Raw genomic sequence first — 16,889 nt, 5'->3', positions numbered from 1 at the left:
CTCAGCCTGTCAAGCTCGCTTGTGGGTGGTAGTTACCCATTTGCTAACCGTGGCTGTCATGGCCGCAGAAGGGAGTGGCAAAACGGGCTCTGGGCCAAAGAAGTTGGCCTCTGAGCCCATCTTAGCTAAGGAGTCAGATGTCTCGTTACTCGCGATACCCACGTGTCCCGGGACCCATGTTAGCATCAAGCTATTATGTCTACCGACATAGTTCAGCCTGGATTTACAGGACTTGACTATCGCTGATGTGGTTGGAGGGCTGTCTAAGGCCATAAGCGCAGCTTGGCTGTCGCTGCAGACACAAATAGATCTGCCTCTCCATCGTTTTTCCACAACAAAGTTCATCGCTTCTTGAACCGTATACACCTCCGCGTGAAACACAGATACATGCATTCCAAGAGCAAAGTGCAGTTTTGTCCCGCTGGATTCCACGTAGGCCCCAGAGTCGGAGCCATGCTCGGTCCTGGAGCCATCCGTAAAGATGCGAAAACAGTGTTTGCCGGGCTCATTTTCTGAGTCTTCCCACAGCTGAGCCTCTGGTAGCACTACACTGTATCTCTTTTCAAGTACGACTCTTGATGGCATGGAGTCAAGGGGCATGGAGAGAATCGTTGGATCGACGTCCATGCCTTCTCTGTGTTCCAATACCGGACAGAGGCCGTACCAGTTCCCATTGTGCTTCAGTCTGCAGATGGCCTTCAAGGCCTCTCCTTGGATGAAAGCATCAAGTGGTGGTAAACCAATCAGAGCATCTAATGCCGGGCCTGAAGTAGTCGGAAAAGTTCCGGTGCAACAGATGGCCACAGTGCGTTGTAGTCTCGATAAGGTCCTCCTGACTCCCACTAGAGAGAGTCTGCTCATCCAAACCACTGATGCATAGGTTATAATGGGTCTTATCATAGCCGCGTAGATCCATGGGACCTTGCTAGGAGAAAAACCCCACGTTTTCCCAAAGACACCTTTGCACTGCCAGAAAGCTGTCAGTGCTGTGGATGCCTTTGTTTCAACGTGTTATTTCCATAGGAGGATTACTCCAAGATATTTAATTTCCTTGGATAGCTGGATTGTGACTCCTTTTAGCTTTGGCAGAAAGAGTCCATCAAGCTTCCACCTTCTGGTAAAGAGGACAATACCAGTCTTGGCGGGATTTGCCGATAGCCCATTCGCACAGCACCAAGTGTCAATCCGATCCAGAGTTTTATGCACTTTCCTGCAGATGTTCATAAACGAAGGGCCTGTTACCAAACAAGCAACATCGTCTGCATAGTGCGTAGACTCCCGAATCGTTTAAGGTGGTGAGTAGAGGAATGATTACCATGCACCAGAGCAATGGAGATAGCACACCGCCTTGGGGGCAGCCTCTATTAACCTCAGATGACACCAGCAGATCTTTCTCTGCTCGCACGCAAACGATTCTTTGAGCCAGCATCGAACAAATCCAATTTACTAGCACCCGGTCTACGCCGTGCCTGCTAGCAGAGTTACACATACTGTCAGAAGTGGCATTATCAAACGCCCCCTCTATGACTAAAAAGATGCCCATAGCTTAGTCCCTCCTGTCGATGGCCAGCTCTGCCCTAGCAACAAGGTATTGCAGTGCCGACTCGCAAGATTTTCAACTCTGATAGGCATGCTGAAATGGAGACAGAGGGTGAGCCTTCAGCGACTTCTGACGTATGCGCAGTTCCACCAGTCGTTCAAGACTTTTCAGCATGAAAGAGATCATGCTAATGGGTCTAAAGCTTTTGGGGCTGGTGTAGTCGTCTTTTGAGTGACACGACAAAATTTGTTAGGCTCCTGAAAAGGGATCCCACCAAATCTGATGACTCATACACGGAAAAGGAAAGTGAAAGACTCAGCTTGCTGATGGATTCTCACTTTCCAGGTTATGAGATAAGGATTGGCCAGCAACAGCCTTCAACGAAAGAGGCTGCTGTCAGAGCTGCTACATCTTCCCGGAGTGACTGGTACGTTGGCAGATCTGTGATGAAACCGCCGTTCGATTTGACGTCGAATCTTTTGGAGGCTACAAGTCCGCCGGACCTGATGGCATTTATCCCACCATGCTGAAGGAAGGCACAAAGTCCGAGACTGCAGCCCTGAAGAAAATTTTTACTGCATGCTTCGCACTGGCTAATATAATACGCTCTTGGAGGATGGTGACGACCGCCTTCATCACTGAGGTTGGCAGTGATTACTACACCAGCCCCAAGAGCTTCAGACCCATCAGCATGATCTCATTCATGCTGAAAAATCTTTAACGGTTAGTGAAGTTGCATATGCGTGAGAAGTCGCTGAAGGTTCACCCACTCTCCCCATTTCAGCACGCCTATCAAAGTCGATTGTTGCTATGGTAGAGCACGCCATCGACAGGAGGGACTACGCTATGGTTAGAGAGGGGGCTTTTGATAATACAACTTTCGACAGTATGTGCAGCTCTGCCAGTGGACATGGTGTAGACCGGGTCCTGGTGAATTGGATTCGTTCAATGCTATATTAGATTCGTCACGGTGTGGGTGTTATAGATTCTATCGCCAAGATAGTGTGCTGTCTCTATTGCTCTGGTGCATAGTGATCGATCCACACAAGCATATACGGACGACGTTGCCTGTTTGTTATCGCGCTCTTCGCTTATCAACATCTGTAGAAAAGTGCAGAAAACTCTGGAGATAGTTGCCTCTTGGTGCTTTGCGAATGGGCTATCCGCAAGCCCCACCAAAACTGGTATTGCTCTCTTTGCTAGAAGGAGGAATCGTCATGGGCTCGTTCAGCCTAAGCTAGAAGGAGTCACAATCCAGTTATCCAAAGAGCTCAAATATCTTGGAATAATGTTCAATAGTAAACTTCTTTGGAAGTCACACAGTGAAACAAAGTCATCCAAAGCACTGACAGCTTTCTGGCAGTGCAAAGGTGTCTTTGGGAAAACGTGGGGTTTTTCTCCTAGCAAGATCCTATGGGTCTACACGGCTATGATAAGACCTATTATTACCTATGTATCAGTGGTCTGGATGAGTAGACTCTCTCCAGTGGGAGTCAGGAGGACCGTATCGAGACTACAACGCATTGTGACCATTTGTTGCACCGGAGTTTTCCGACTACTTCAGGCCCGTCATAAGATGCTCTGATTACACTGCCACTACTTTATGCTTTCATCCAAGGAGAGGCCTTGAAGGCCTTCTGCAAGCTGAATCACAATAGGAATGAGTACGGCCCCTGTCCGGCATTGGATAACAGAGAAGACATGGATTTCGATCGAACGATTCCCTCCATGCCCCTTGACTCCATGCCATTAAGAGTCGTACTTGAAAAGAGATACAGTGTGGTGCTGCCAGTAGCTCAGTTGTGGTCAAACTCTGAAAATGAGCCCGACAAACACTGGTTTCGCATTTTCACGGGTGGCTTCAGGACCGAGAATGATTCCGGCTCTGGGATCTACGCGAAACAGAACTGCACTTTGCTCTTGGAATGCATGTATCTGTGTTTCAAGCGGAGATATATGCAGTTCAAGAAGCGATGAACTTTGTTGTGGAAAACAAATGGAGACGGAGATCTATATTTGTCACTTCAAGGGTAGTTGAGTCCTGTAAATCCAGGCTGAATTATGTCGATAGACTTAATATCCTGATGCTAACATGGGTCCCAGCACACGTGGGTATCATGGGTATCGAGACCTCTGACCCTTAGCTAGGATGGGTTCCGAGGCCAACTGCCGCTCTGCCCCTCCCCTTTGCAGCCATCAATACTACGGCTAGAAAATGAGTTTCTACAACCTACAAGTGAGCTTGACAGGCTGTGAGAGGCTGCAAATGGACTAAACTGATGATACCTGTCATGTCCGACCGACTGTCGCAAATCCTCCAGTCGTTCAGCAGAAGGGCGTGCAGACAGCTGGTTGGACTGATGACGGTTCACTTTCTGTGGGCGAAGCACATGGAAAAGATAGGCATCTCAGACAGTGTACTCTGCCCAGTGTGTGAAAAGCAGGATGTGACGCCGTCGCACTGCGCTTCTGCCCCACCTTGGCTTCTTTGGCACTGATGGGTTAAGAAGTGACCACCTTGGCTCCTTAGCACCACAAGATCTACTCAGATTTCTTCGGAGACTCGGTAGATTTAAAGAAAATTAAAAGGGAATATGAGTGCAGTACAATGGATTTATTGTTGTCTGAGTGCTGTACTTGCTAGTTGTCCCGATACAACAAACAAAAAAGTCCCTGACAACGTTTTGCGCTGGCGCCAGTCAGGAACCGGTACAAGGGCTGACTTTACTGGGGATTGGAACGCAGATGCTGGTCTTTCCGAAATCCAGATCAATCAATCGGAGAAGATAGAAGGCGAAGAAAACCGACTAACACTTACATATAATGGCAGTGGAAAAGCGCAACAGAACAGATTATTCCTCGGTAATGTCGCAATTTTGCGGTGCCGAAACGGGGTCTGTGCCAACGATAAGGAGAGGCAGAAATTCACTTCATTTTCCAATCCAGGATAAGTCGAAGGACAAAACATAATCATATTCAGACAGTTTCCTGAAGCGATATTCACGCAAATAAACCTGCAGCATAGCAAAGCGTCTACGGCTCCCCGTAAGCATGCATAATTCCGTAAGCACGCATAACTACAAACAAATTCACACATAATACTAATACAAGAACTATGGGTATGTCACAAGCGTATCTGTGGTCTAAGTGCTATATCGTCGGCCCAAATACTTCATTGGGGAAGGAGTGCGAGGCCACGAACAGGTATTAACATGCCAAGGTAGTTCAAACACAGGATGTTAAAAGAGCTATGCTCCAGAGATATCGTTGTTGCACAAATCAAGTACTGGAATAGTGGTATAAGTGCTCTTTGCAGCGCCCCCTTCCGGGGAGCTAAGAAAAAAAGTCCAGCATGCAGAATCCAATTATCTTGAGCTAATAGTGCGCTGTGATGCAAACTATCAAAACATAGTATCGGGAAGCAGCAAATGCTGCCCAAGAGGTCTCAAGTTACTGGATTTTATTCTGTCGACTGATTTGGGTATTCAAAACATTGCCAACAATCAATCTTTTGTAATCCAACGAAGACAAGAGGTGATTGATCTAATACTTACTAATAGGTTAGTTTGAAATCATATCAACCAATGGCGAATTTTGGAAAAGAACTCTCTTTCTGATCATCGTTTTATCGAAAGCCGACTGAGAATTGATTCAAACGGGTGACTTTTTAGGTATTATCTTTTTAAACAGTTGGTTTAAACAGCCGACGCACGTTTCGTGTTTTGTTTCACTGTCAAACACCTTCAGTTTGGTCTATAATTTAACCATGAATCGTCTTACAAACGAACAACGCTTGCAAATCATTGAATTTTATTATAAAAATGCGTGTTCTGTTAAGAAAGTTTATCGCGCGCTTCTTCCGTTTTATGGCCAGTTTAATCGACCCACTGAAGCGGCTATTCGAGCTACTTTGGATCAATGGGTACGTAAATAAGCAGAATTGTCGATTTTGGAGTGAAGATCAGCCAGAAGAATTGCAAGAGCTCCCAATGTATCCAGAAAAGGTCACAGTTTGGTGCGGTTTATGGGCTGGAGGTATCATTGGACCGTACTTCTTCAAAGACGCTGCGAATCTTAACGTAACTGTGAATGGTGAGCGCTACCGTGAAATCAACCTTTGCATGAAATAATCCTCAAACATTAAATTATATGGACTGTACTAGCGATTTAAACAAAAATTTCATGCAAGTTTTCTGAATTTTACGTATGTTTTTTTGAAAAACTTTCCTATAGCTCTTAAAAAATCGTTTATTTATATCAATACCTTCTGGTAGGAATCCTCGAAATGTGGACGGAGACAGGTATGGTGAGCTTGTAATAGAGCGGTTACCAAACCTGAAAAAATCCAAATCAATAGAAATGATTGAAGATGCTACTGGGAAATTAAAAGGTACTTTAATCAATTGCTTTGAGGAGCTGAGCCGACTCGGGCATAGAAGACAGGGGAAACAGTCCCTCGGTGGAACGCTGCACTCTCGAAGCTTCGTATACGGCACACTTCTTAAAATGCCTTAAAACCCCAAACAGATGTGGGCTAGACCAATTATCGACTTACATAGAGGGAATACAAGAAAAAAAGGCAAACCAAACTTGAATCTTATAGAAAACGGTACAGTCGAAGAAACGAAGGAAACAACTAGACTTTGTAAGGTCCTTCAACTAGACCACTTTGTAAGGTTGGATTCCATTCGAAAACCTAATGGTTCATATCCTATTTCCACGTTCAATGATTTACTTCAAACTCACTTTCTGGATAGTAGAACGCTTTCTGAAGTAGAAAGCAGCATTGATTTTAGCGGTAACAATGGTGGAACCTCTAGGTTTAGCTGGTGTATTGCTAGTCCGATAGTGGCAGAGGAATCGATACGGGTTTGCTTATCTTCCTAGAAAAAACCTTAATGTCACTGGACCTGGTAAAATATATCCAGTAATGCTAAAGAAAGAAGGAAACAGGATGATTGCGACTCTAAACAGGATCATCGCAGTCCATTCCAATGGCGTAAGGGTTTAAGTTTTTTAGTTTTAAGTTTTAGACCAATTAGTTTGACGTTATTCTTGTTGAAAAGCCTAGAACGAATGGTAGAGAAAGATATTCGAGTGAGGGCACTGCCGAGATACCGGGCACTTAGTAGAAATCAACATGATGACCAGAGTGGTAAGTTATGTGAATAAACTTTACTCGGTCGTGTTAGCAAGAATGAAGCCGGGCTGGAAGCTGAAGAGTACACAATGGGCGTGCTCGTGGACATTGAGAGGGCTTTTGATAATGCCGCTTTCGACTCAATATGCTCCTCTGCCGAACGACACGGAATATTCAAACCTTTGTAAAATGAATACACTCCATGGTCTTCTGTGCGCTAACATCGGATGAATCCCTAAGGAGGCTTTGCATGAAAGTCCAGAGAATTCTGGATAAAATCGATGACTGGTGCACTAGACAAGGTCTTTCCGTCAATCCATACGAAAACACCTTAGTCTTATTCACGGAAAAGCGGATAGATTTAGTGCTCCAGCACAGAAAGGTGTGACACTCAGTCTCTCTGAGAAAGTTAAATATCTAGGAGTAATCTTGGATAAGAATTGGGAAACACGTATTTAAAGGTAGATCGCGCGCGCAATAAGAATATTTACAATACCGTAGAGGTTTTGGCAAATCTTGGGGTCTGAAACCTGGTCTGGTGGATATACACAGCACTTATCAGACCAATCATCATTTATGCCTATGTGGTTTGGTGGCGACGAACTATATGTATGATTCGAAGCGTATGTTTATGCATTACGGGTTATATGAGTACAACCCCGTCGATGTCCTAAATGCTATGCTTGATTTGCTCCCTTGGAACTTAAGATCCAACAGGAAGCAATAAAAGCAATGTGTAGACTAGTTTCATTTGCAAGAAAATTAACATCAATTTTGAGTGTGCAATGGAGTAGTCCAGAGTACATTCAAAGAATTTTCACGTATATTTTCTTTACCGATGGGTCCAAAAATGAAAAAAATTCTATGAAGTTTATCACACAGGTTTGCTTGTTAAGCTAAAATTAATACTTCCTGAACAATACTACGAGTTCTTTGAGCCAAAGACAAAATGATATTTATTCAAGTCTCCTATAAATAAAAGCAGGAGTACCTCAAGGTAGTGTTGTTGGGGCTCTACTGTACCTCATCTTCACACATGACCTACCGTCTTATCTTAATTACGCCACAGGAAAATTTTCATATGATACCGCGCTGATTGCAGTTGGTGAAACTGGGCGAATCGACAGCCACATTACGAACCGCTTTAAATAAGAGTCTCCCAGTGGACTAATAAGTTGAAAATTAAACTAAAACAAACTAAACCTGAACAAGTAGTTTTTACAAACACTACAACAAAACGTAGAATATGTACATATATACAAAGATGGCCAACGTGTACCATACTCAAATTCTGCGAAGTATCTAGATATGACGAAGTATCTTGTAAATTTCGATGGAAAGAACATGTTAAAAGAAAAGAGGGAAGAATTGGACATCAAACTTATAATAATGTCATGGCTCATAGGTAGCAGATCAGCTCTAAATATAGAAAACGAACTATTAATCTGCAAGCCGATACTAAGGCCGTCGTGGAGTTGTGATGCGCTGTTATGTGGGTGCGCCAAATTACGAAAAACAAAATCCTACAGGTTCAAAATAAGATTTTTAGAAGCATTGTCAAGGCACCATAGTATTGCAGAAGTTCTGACATTGAGCGGGACCATAAAAAACTCCGTCAAGAGTGAAATCGCAAAGATTGCAGTGGCCCATAAAAAATACTCATAACCCACATACATGAATAAGCATATAATCCGAAGGATTAATTCGAAGGCTCAGACGCACTAAGTCTAGCGATCTCGTAACCTACATTAATGAAGAAGCACATAATCCGAAGAATTAATACAAAGGTTCAGACGCATTAAATCTAGCGATCTCATAACCCTCCAAAAAAATATTATGTAGAATGAAAATTGTATAATATTGTTATATTTAAGTTGCATGATAGTCATGTGTAAATATTTATGAACTAGACGCAATAAAAAAATATATATTGTGTAACGTATTAACAATTCTAACACCTCTCCCCACAGCAATCTGCGAGAATGAAAGAAAAAGTTAATTAAATAGGAAAACAGTTTGAAGAAAAAATTTTATTAATTCATGGGATTAAAGGAGGAGGTTCACGATTTCTTTAAACTATCTTTAATCACCTTGTGACTTTATTCCAAATTACATATGTGAGGCAATTGTAAGGAATGGTAGCCAAACGCATTATGAAATAAGACAAATTACAGATTATAACCAAAACACCTGTTTATCTTAACGTTTTCCTCTGCGCTTAAATCAATTGAATTAAAAATCATCATTTGTCCAGGCAAAAAGATTTTAATTTACAACTATCATCGAGGGAAGAGGAGTTCTTACCTATCTCTTTTCTTAGGACAAAATTTATTTACTGGCAAAGACAATTATTCGACGACTCTAAAATTTTATACAAATTCGAAATGAAAATATTTTGCGTCAATCTGGTGAAAGCGGGTGCATTTAAGAGGTACGATGTGATAAGAGCGGTTTAAAAATTTGCCTTGTACTCGTATCTACAGATACTCAAACTCTCAAGGTGTAAAAAGTTTTAAAACCATTTTGCTGAAAACAAGCGGCGAGTCAAGTTCAAGTTATAGTTTTTTATGCATCTAAATTTCTTTTTTTCTTCCTTTTGATTTGATTTAATTTGACTAAATTAAACTTATTGCTAAATCTTGATGGTAAATACTTATACTGACTCAAAGTCAGAAGTGAATGATGCTTTCTTTTCAACCCATTTCCCTGGCTGCAGATAGTTAAGCGGTAAGGCCTTCTCGTCAGTCGAAAACTTTAAGTCCCTAGGACCCGATGGCATTTCTCCAATCATGCTCAAGCGTAGCGGCGAACGACTAATGAAGGTTCTGAAAATAATATTTACGGCATGTCTTGCGCACGCTCTTACCACAATCGTGGTGTTTCGTGAAAGTCGTCTTTGTTCCAAAGCCTGGAAAAGACAATTATGCTTTATCAAAAAGTTTCAGACTTATACGACTGACATCGCTTGCGCCCAAAAGTCTGGAACGTATGATCGAGAATTATATTAGGACAAGGGTTCTAAGTCAAGTGGTTGGAAGCGAGAGAGTACACTCTGTTGTGAACTCTTTTCTTAATAGTCTGCAGGAAGTTGGACACATCCAAGCTTATGCGGATGATGTGTGCGTACTAATCTCAAGTGAATCCTATAAAATCCTTGGTACTTTTCACTAGGAAACACAATATGGAAGGCCTGTTACTACCCACTTTAAAAGGAGTATCACTGCAACTGTCTTCTGAAGTCAAGTACTTTGGGATAATCCTAGATAGTAATATTAAGTTCACATATAAGTAGATTATCTACTTTTTCGTGCTTAACTCCCATTCCGTAATTAAAGAGGGAGATTATATATATATATATAATTGGCGCGTATGCCCTTTTTTGGGTGTTTCGCCGAGCTCTACTTCTTATTTGTGGCGTGCGTCTTGATGTTGTTCCACAAATGGAGGGACCTACAGTTTCAAGTCGACTCCGAACGGTAGATATTTTTATGAGGACCTTTTTCATGGCAGAAATAAACTCGGAGGTATGCCATTACCTGCCGAGGGGCGACCGCTATTAGAAAAATGTTTTTCTTAATTTTGGTGTTTCAGCGAGATTCGAACCTACGTTCTCTCTGTGAATTCCGAATGATAATCACGCACCAACCCATACGGCTACGGCCGCCGCTAGTGAGATTACCCATACACAATTTCTCTCCCGAAATCTGAGATTATAAAATAGTCCTATATTATTGCCATACTTTTTACATACAACCCTGTATTTTCTATGTTATAGATAATTATTTTTACGAATGTAAAGAGAAACGTCAAGGTAAAAACTAAATAAAATGGACGCCGGCAAAGAAAACAGGTTTGTAGACTAAATCTAATAAAATTTTTGTTAGGATTATTAATTATGCACTCATATAACAGAAAAAAACGTGAGTCCATAAACGCTTTGTCGTCTTATTACTTATTATAAAATGTAATATCGAATTTTGCATGCGAATTGCTGCCATAGCTTTTTGAAACCTCAGTAAACGACGCTTACCGATTTCATCCAACTGTTCATTACTAGTAGCCAATTCCACAATTAAATTAGCTATTCCTTCTCTTTGTCTTTTTTTTAGATCGTTAGTAATAATTAAACAAACCCAAAACTCCATAATATTCCATCAAAACAATTTCTTTGAAGAAAATTCTTTGAAAGCAGTATTGACAACTGAATGTAAATTTTGGAGGCAATCCGCCATGTGAACGTTCTTTAAGCTGCCTTAGAAGACGCAAGGTCTTTCGAGCACTAAAAGTGTTCTGACAGTGACGGTGATAGTACACTGGTTGCATATCACTCTGATTAGACCCATTATTACATACGCTTCTGGTGGAAGACTACTATGGTTAATTCCAGAGTAAAACCTCTAAACAGACTATAGAGAAGTGTGTGTGCTCAGATATCACAGGTGCTATAAGTACGACATCTGGCGATACCTTTAATGTCATCCTGAGCTTGCAACCTCTAGATCTTAAAATTCGAAAGGAAGCGCTGAGGCGGAGTACAGGCTCAAGATACACACTGTTCTTAATACCAGCGGATCCAAAACCAACGATGGTAGCCGATGACACTAAGTACTCCTACGCTACAGAACATATGCCTACGATATTCATAACGGAAGTCTATGCCGTCTAGAATGTAGCATACTGGCTAATTGATAAAAAGTGGGGACTTGTAGTGAGAGTCAAGTTGCACTAAGAGCCCTTGCTAACCCACGCCGCTCTTCGATATTAGCCGTTGAATGTAATACAAAACTAAATATTGTTGCAAAACACAATAAAGTTTGTTTTATTTGGATGTCTGGGTTTGCTAATAAAATGACTAATGAAGTCTCTGCAAGCATACCACTAGGCCCTGAACCCTTTCAAGGTATCAATTCTGCATCGATTCAACTATGGATTGGATTGACAGCTTCATGAGGTCTACTCATAGAAGACTTTGGTCTTAGTTGGGCTCCCACGGACTAGCCAATTGTTTTGTGAAAGCACAGGAAGGAGAAAGGACCTGAGAGTACTGGTGGGTGTAATTCTTCCCTGTGCCTGTGGTCAGCATATGGCTCCCATAGAAGTCACTGACGACCCAATATGCCTATCCTGCCGTGAGAATGAGAATACTCCAGAGCATTTTCTCTGTAGCTGTCCGGCGTTTTCTAGAATCAGACTTAGGCTAATGGGGTGCGATATTCTGAGTATGGATGAAGTTTATGCTTTTCCTCTTCCACTTGTGAAGGTAATGATACGTCCTTGGGTATATAGTTGGCAAATATGTGCGTATCTATGACTATGCCACAAAAGTGATGATAAACTACTGTGACAACTTCCGAAAAGTCTCCGAGACTGACTTTTGAAAAGGAACAGTAGCAATTACGTAAGGAGTTTAAGACGTACCCGAAAACAATCCCAAATCGACGCATTTTTCAGCATAAACTAATAGCACGAGTACCACTCCTATGCAATTAGAAACTAAGAACATATTATACGAACTTGTTACGTTTTTAACTAAATAAAATATCTCACAATAATTCTTCCTATTTCGATCACTCGTATCTTTTGGAGGCTTTTGTCTCGTCTTATTCTGCCTTTTCATCTGGTGGCAAATTCATGTTTTTGTTTTAGTATCTTACTCGCTCGGCATTACCACAGTTGTTAGTCGGTTCGCGAAGCTTCTTGTTTTGCTACAGTGCCTTTCGTTTAAATCTGATCGTCCCTATTCACGGTAGGCAGGAAGCATCGATAGATTGCACAAAAATGTCGACAAAAACTGCAAGCTGGGTTGTATTTGTTGATGATTATAGGTGCAAAATCCGTTGGAATTGAAATCCTACCTGCTCCTTTTCAAAAGTTATTCATATTTTTATATTTCAGGTTGGGACAATTTGGAATAAATATCAAAAGTTATTTTCTAAATAGATATGTAAAAGTGTTGTATACTCAATACATGGTATTTAATACGTATATCAATATTATGTAGCTATATTATATATAATAGTTACGATAAATGCCGCTAGGTGGCAGAGGGCAGTCGAGTGCTTCCCGCAATAAAAAAGTACAGTTTAAACTATTAATATTAGTGTTTTCTGGCAAATGTATTTTCTAGTTTTAGAAATTCTTTTATGAGAAGATTAATTAATAATGAATAGTCAGCTGAATAGTCGAGTGAATAGTCAACATCCGCTTTATAAATGCGATCATGAAGAAAATCGCACAAAAGTATACGCTCTTTGTGGGAAAAAAATTATTTTCCAAAATAAACCTTCCCATCATTTCTTGCTATCTGAAAAACATATTGAAGTTATAAAAAAGCACATTAATGGTGAATTTAATATTTATAATAGTAAATTCCCAAAAAGTTTATATAGCTCTTGCCGACTAACTATAAATGAATATGGAAATGATATTTTCAAAAGACCTTGTCCAACTATGCCCAATTACGAGGATCTTAAATTATCAAAAGAAACAAGAACGATGGGTTGTAATTGTTACATCTGTCTAACAGCACGAGTTACGAGTCATAAAAAACAAAAAAAAGGTAGAGGTCAAATTAGGTATTTCTCTACAAATATTGACGTAAACAAGTGTTTTGATGATACTTCGCAACAAAAAGATTTACTTTCTAAAAATGAGGCAAAGGCAACTAAACCGAGAACTTCTACTGAGTTATGTAACAGTTGTTTTCAACAAATATGTAAAGGCATATCACATTCTTGCAGAGGTAATATATTATAAGTTATTGGTTTTAAGCACTATGTGCTAATTAAAACGAACATTTTTTTAAGCGCTATGCGCTTTTGTTTATTTTAAGAGCTAATTACAACTAAACTTATAAATATTTTCACCCATTTATTTGTCCCTAAGTTTGAAACAATTTCAGTGACAGTGTTACTGTTGTTGATGCAGTTCACGCTGACGTTGCTGTTGCAGCATTCGCCAGTAAGCTTGTATTTATATGGCGTGGGTGTTCGCGTTTAGAGCAGTTTTCGCGCTTACACTCTGGCAGAATTTCAAAGCCATCGTTTGCCTTTTGGTGTCGAGGAGCTTCATGTGTTAACTTATGCTGCAAATTCTTCGATCCAAACGGAGCCAATTTGTCCAGGGGAACTACTAAATTCAATCTACTACTTCATTCAATCTTTTAATCACCTTATATGCAACTTTTCATGACGATTGCAGCTTTGGAGAAGCCCATTTTTTCTTTCCGGGACATAACTTCGCTGAACCCTTTGAAGTTCACAGCACGGTCAAATCTATCCTTCACTTTGTTACTATTTATCTGAGTATACTGCATCATATGATGGTGTAATCCATTCATGTCATCTTGCAATGTTTCCTTATGGCGAAGGTACGCCCATTGCAGGAGCGGCATCTCTTCTGAGCGCTAAGTCACCCGAAAGCCTTAAGTTGCTTTCAAAGATGGTCTTTGCAGGTGACTGTCCAGTAGTTTCATGTACAGCTGAGTGATAGGCCATCAGGAATATTTGTATGTGTTTGTCCCAATTTCGTTGGTACTTTCCAAATACATTTCGCAAGCGCTCCTTTAGAGTGCGGTTGAATCTTTTGACCGTTCCATCTAATGAGGGCTGCAAGGGTGTTGTACGTGTTTTCATAATCCCCACCGAGCAACATATCTCTTTAAGTACTGCGGACTCGAAATGGCTTCCTTGGTCTGAATGCAACTGATTAGGTACTCCAAACCGAGTTACACAGTTCTGCACAAAAACTTCAGCATTGACTTTGAACTCTTGGTTTGGTAGATCGTACACTTGTGGCCACTTACTGAAGTAGTCTATAACAACAAGCACATGTTTGTTGGCGGAGTCACTTGTTGGCAACGGACTCGCCAGATCTGTGGCCACTCTCTCAAATGGGGAACTTGCGCTGTATTGCTGCAATCTTCCACTACTTCCCACCTTTGACCATTTAACTGCAATACCCTCCGCACAATTTTGAATCCATTCAGGTACTGATTCTCTGAAATTTACCCGGTAAAACCGCTGCTACATCCTCTCCAGTGTTTTAGTGATACTATGGTAAGATAAGTTCGACTTGACCCATTGTGAAGTTCCTCTAATATGGATGTAGTTCTAGATATAGGAACTATAATCAGATCACGGTGAGGATTTCCGTCTTCGCATTCCTATACGCGATGTAGACCTCCATCAATAGTTTTTGGGCGTTCCACTGCCCCCAATATTCGTTAGCCACAGAACATTCTATCGTCATTTCATTTTTAGATGGTGTCTTTTCCAGATCAACATCATTTAATTTACATCTTCTTATCGCACTTAGTTCTCATAATCGGGTTGCAACTTTATTAGTCTGATATTTACTATCCCTGAAATTCTCTTGACTTTGGAACAATGCTTACACTTTATAGTACAATACCGCAGATATAGTGAATCAGCATTTCCTTTTTCGATGCTCGATGTCGAAGTCGTAGTTATACAGCCCTTGGATCCACCGTGCAATTCGTCCTTCCGGATGCTTGAACTGGAGTAACCGCATGGTTTGTCCTTGACTGGAGTCGTTGTCCATACAGGCATTTGTGGAGTATTTTTACGCATTTAACCACAGCTAACAGTTCCCGTCTTGTCACGCAGAAATTCATTTTCGGTTTTCCGAGGACTCTGCTATAATATGAGACCATTTGTTTTGCTCATTGATGATCTATGACAGTACTTCACCGCTGGAGTTTATATCCACAACCTACTTTTCTCCCGCGACTGAATACGTGGTTTCGGAGTACGAGAAAAGCTATTGACCTGCAATTACACAAAAATCTTGAGAACCTACCAACCGCTAAGCGCAACCGGCCACACGATTTTAGCGGGCGTGCCACCAAGAAAATATAAAATTTCTCGCCTGAGCGGTGGCTACAGCTGAGAGGGTTGCTTATAGCGAGGTGTCCAGAGATCACCTCCAAGCCTCGCTGACGCGAAATACTGTAGTGGTAGGGAGGTGCTGGCCCTTTGGGGTGCCATACAGGAATGGGTGCCAGCAGTAGTGAAATTACGGTCTTCCACTCGTCTTTTACCCCGGATGGCGACCAGGACAAAATAGGAGAAGAAGGCAACCAACTCATTTGCGACGAACGCGAATATAGAGCTGAAGCGCTCCGTGAAATACACGATATCCGTGGAACTCAGATTAACTTTCGCCACGCATGTTTAGCCACCGATAGCTCATGTACCATCCTCAAGGAGGAATACATTGATATCCAAAATTTGTTTAATACAGGAAAGCATATCTCCCCACATTAACCTTAAAAGAGTCGGCTGTTCTCTGTTAAATAGAGTTTTCAACAAGAAGTTGAACTAACAAAAATTTTCATTTTATCAACTAGACAAGCAGGTGGAACACTGGAAGTGGTCCTATCAGATTGCCTTTAAAGTGGATTGTCCAGTATCTGTTAGCAAGAACAACTTTATTCCCTGGTGGAGCAAGACGCTGGTCAACTTGAAAGAGGAAGCAAGGAAGGTTTTCAATGCATAGTAACAAATTAAAAACTCTCAAACTTACCGTAAAATTTTGATTGAATATAAAAAAACCAATATATTATATAAGCGAAAGTAACTCTTGGCAATAGTACTGCGAATCCATTGAATCAGTGAGGATTCTGCCAGCCTAAGCAAGATCCTGTGGAGTGACCATTCCTGCAGAACTCTTGTAGAGAGGAGAGATGAGGAGACGGCTGAATATGCAGAAGAATCTTTGAATATCCTTGTAAACACTCACTTTTCGGAAGATTATACTTATTTATTTATATCAATAGGCTATCTTAGCCTCAGGTCTTTTAATATAATAGTACTTCAACATTAGTACATTCCCGTACAACTTGAATAATTTTAACATGAAAGTTTCTTAATCGAAATTTTTACACCAGTTCATTAACAAATCAATCCAATATATGTAACTTAACCCACGAGAAGGCGCGCCTTAATAAGTTACACGAATTGGCGCACGTGAGCATTTTGCTCACACCACTTTCACATAAACATATTATGCTCCTAGGTTAGGTAGATTAGTAAGATAAAGTGTTTTTTTATAGGTTAATCGTTTATTTTTATTAAGATATATGCATTTTTGAGTTTTAAACTCTTAGAAACTATTTTTAATAACATAAAAAAGAAAAAACGAGAATTCAATACATTTTTTTTTCACTAGCAACAAAAAAAAAATTTT

The sequence above is a fragment of the Anastrepha obliqua genome, chromosome 6, assembly GCF_027943255.1.
Source record: "Anastrepha obliqua isolate idAnaObli1 chromosome 6, idAnaObli1_1.0, whole genome shotgun sequence".
Taxonomy (NCBI): Eukaryota; Metazoa; Arthropoda; class Insecta; order Diptera; family Tephritidae; genus Anastrepha; species Anastrepha obliqua.
The sequence above is the reverse complement of the archived record's forward strand: the minus strand, read 5'-3'. Positions refer to the sequence as shown.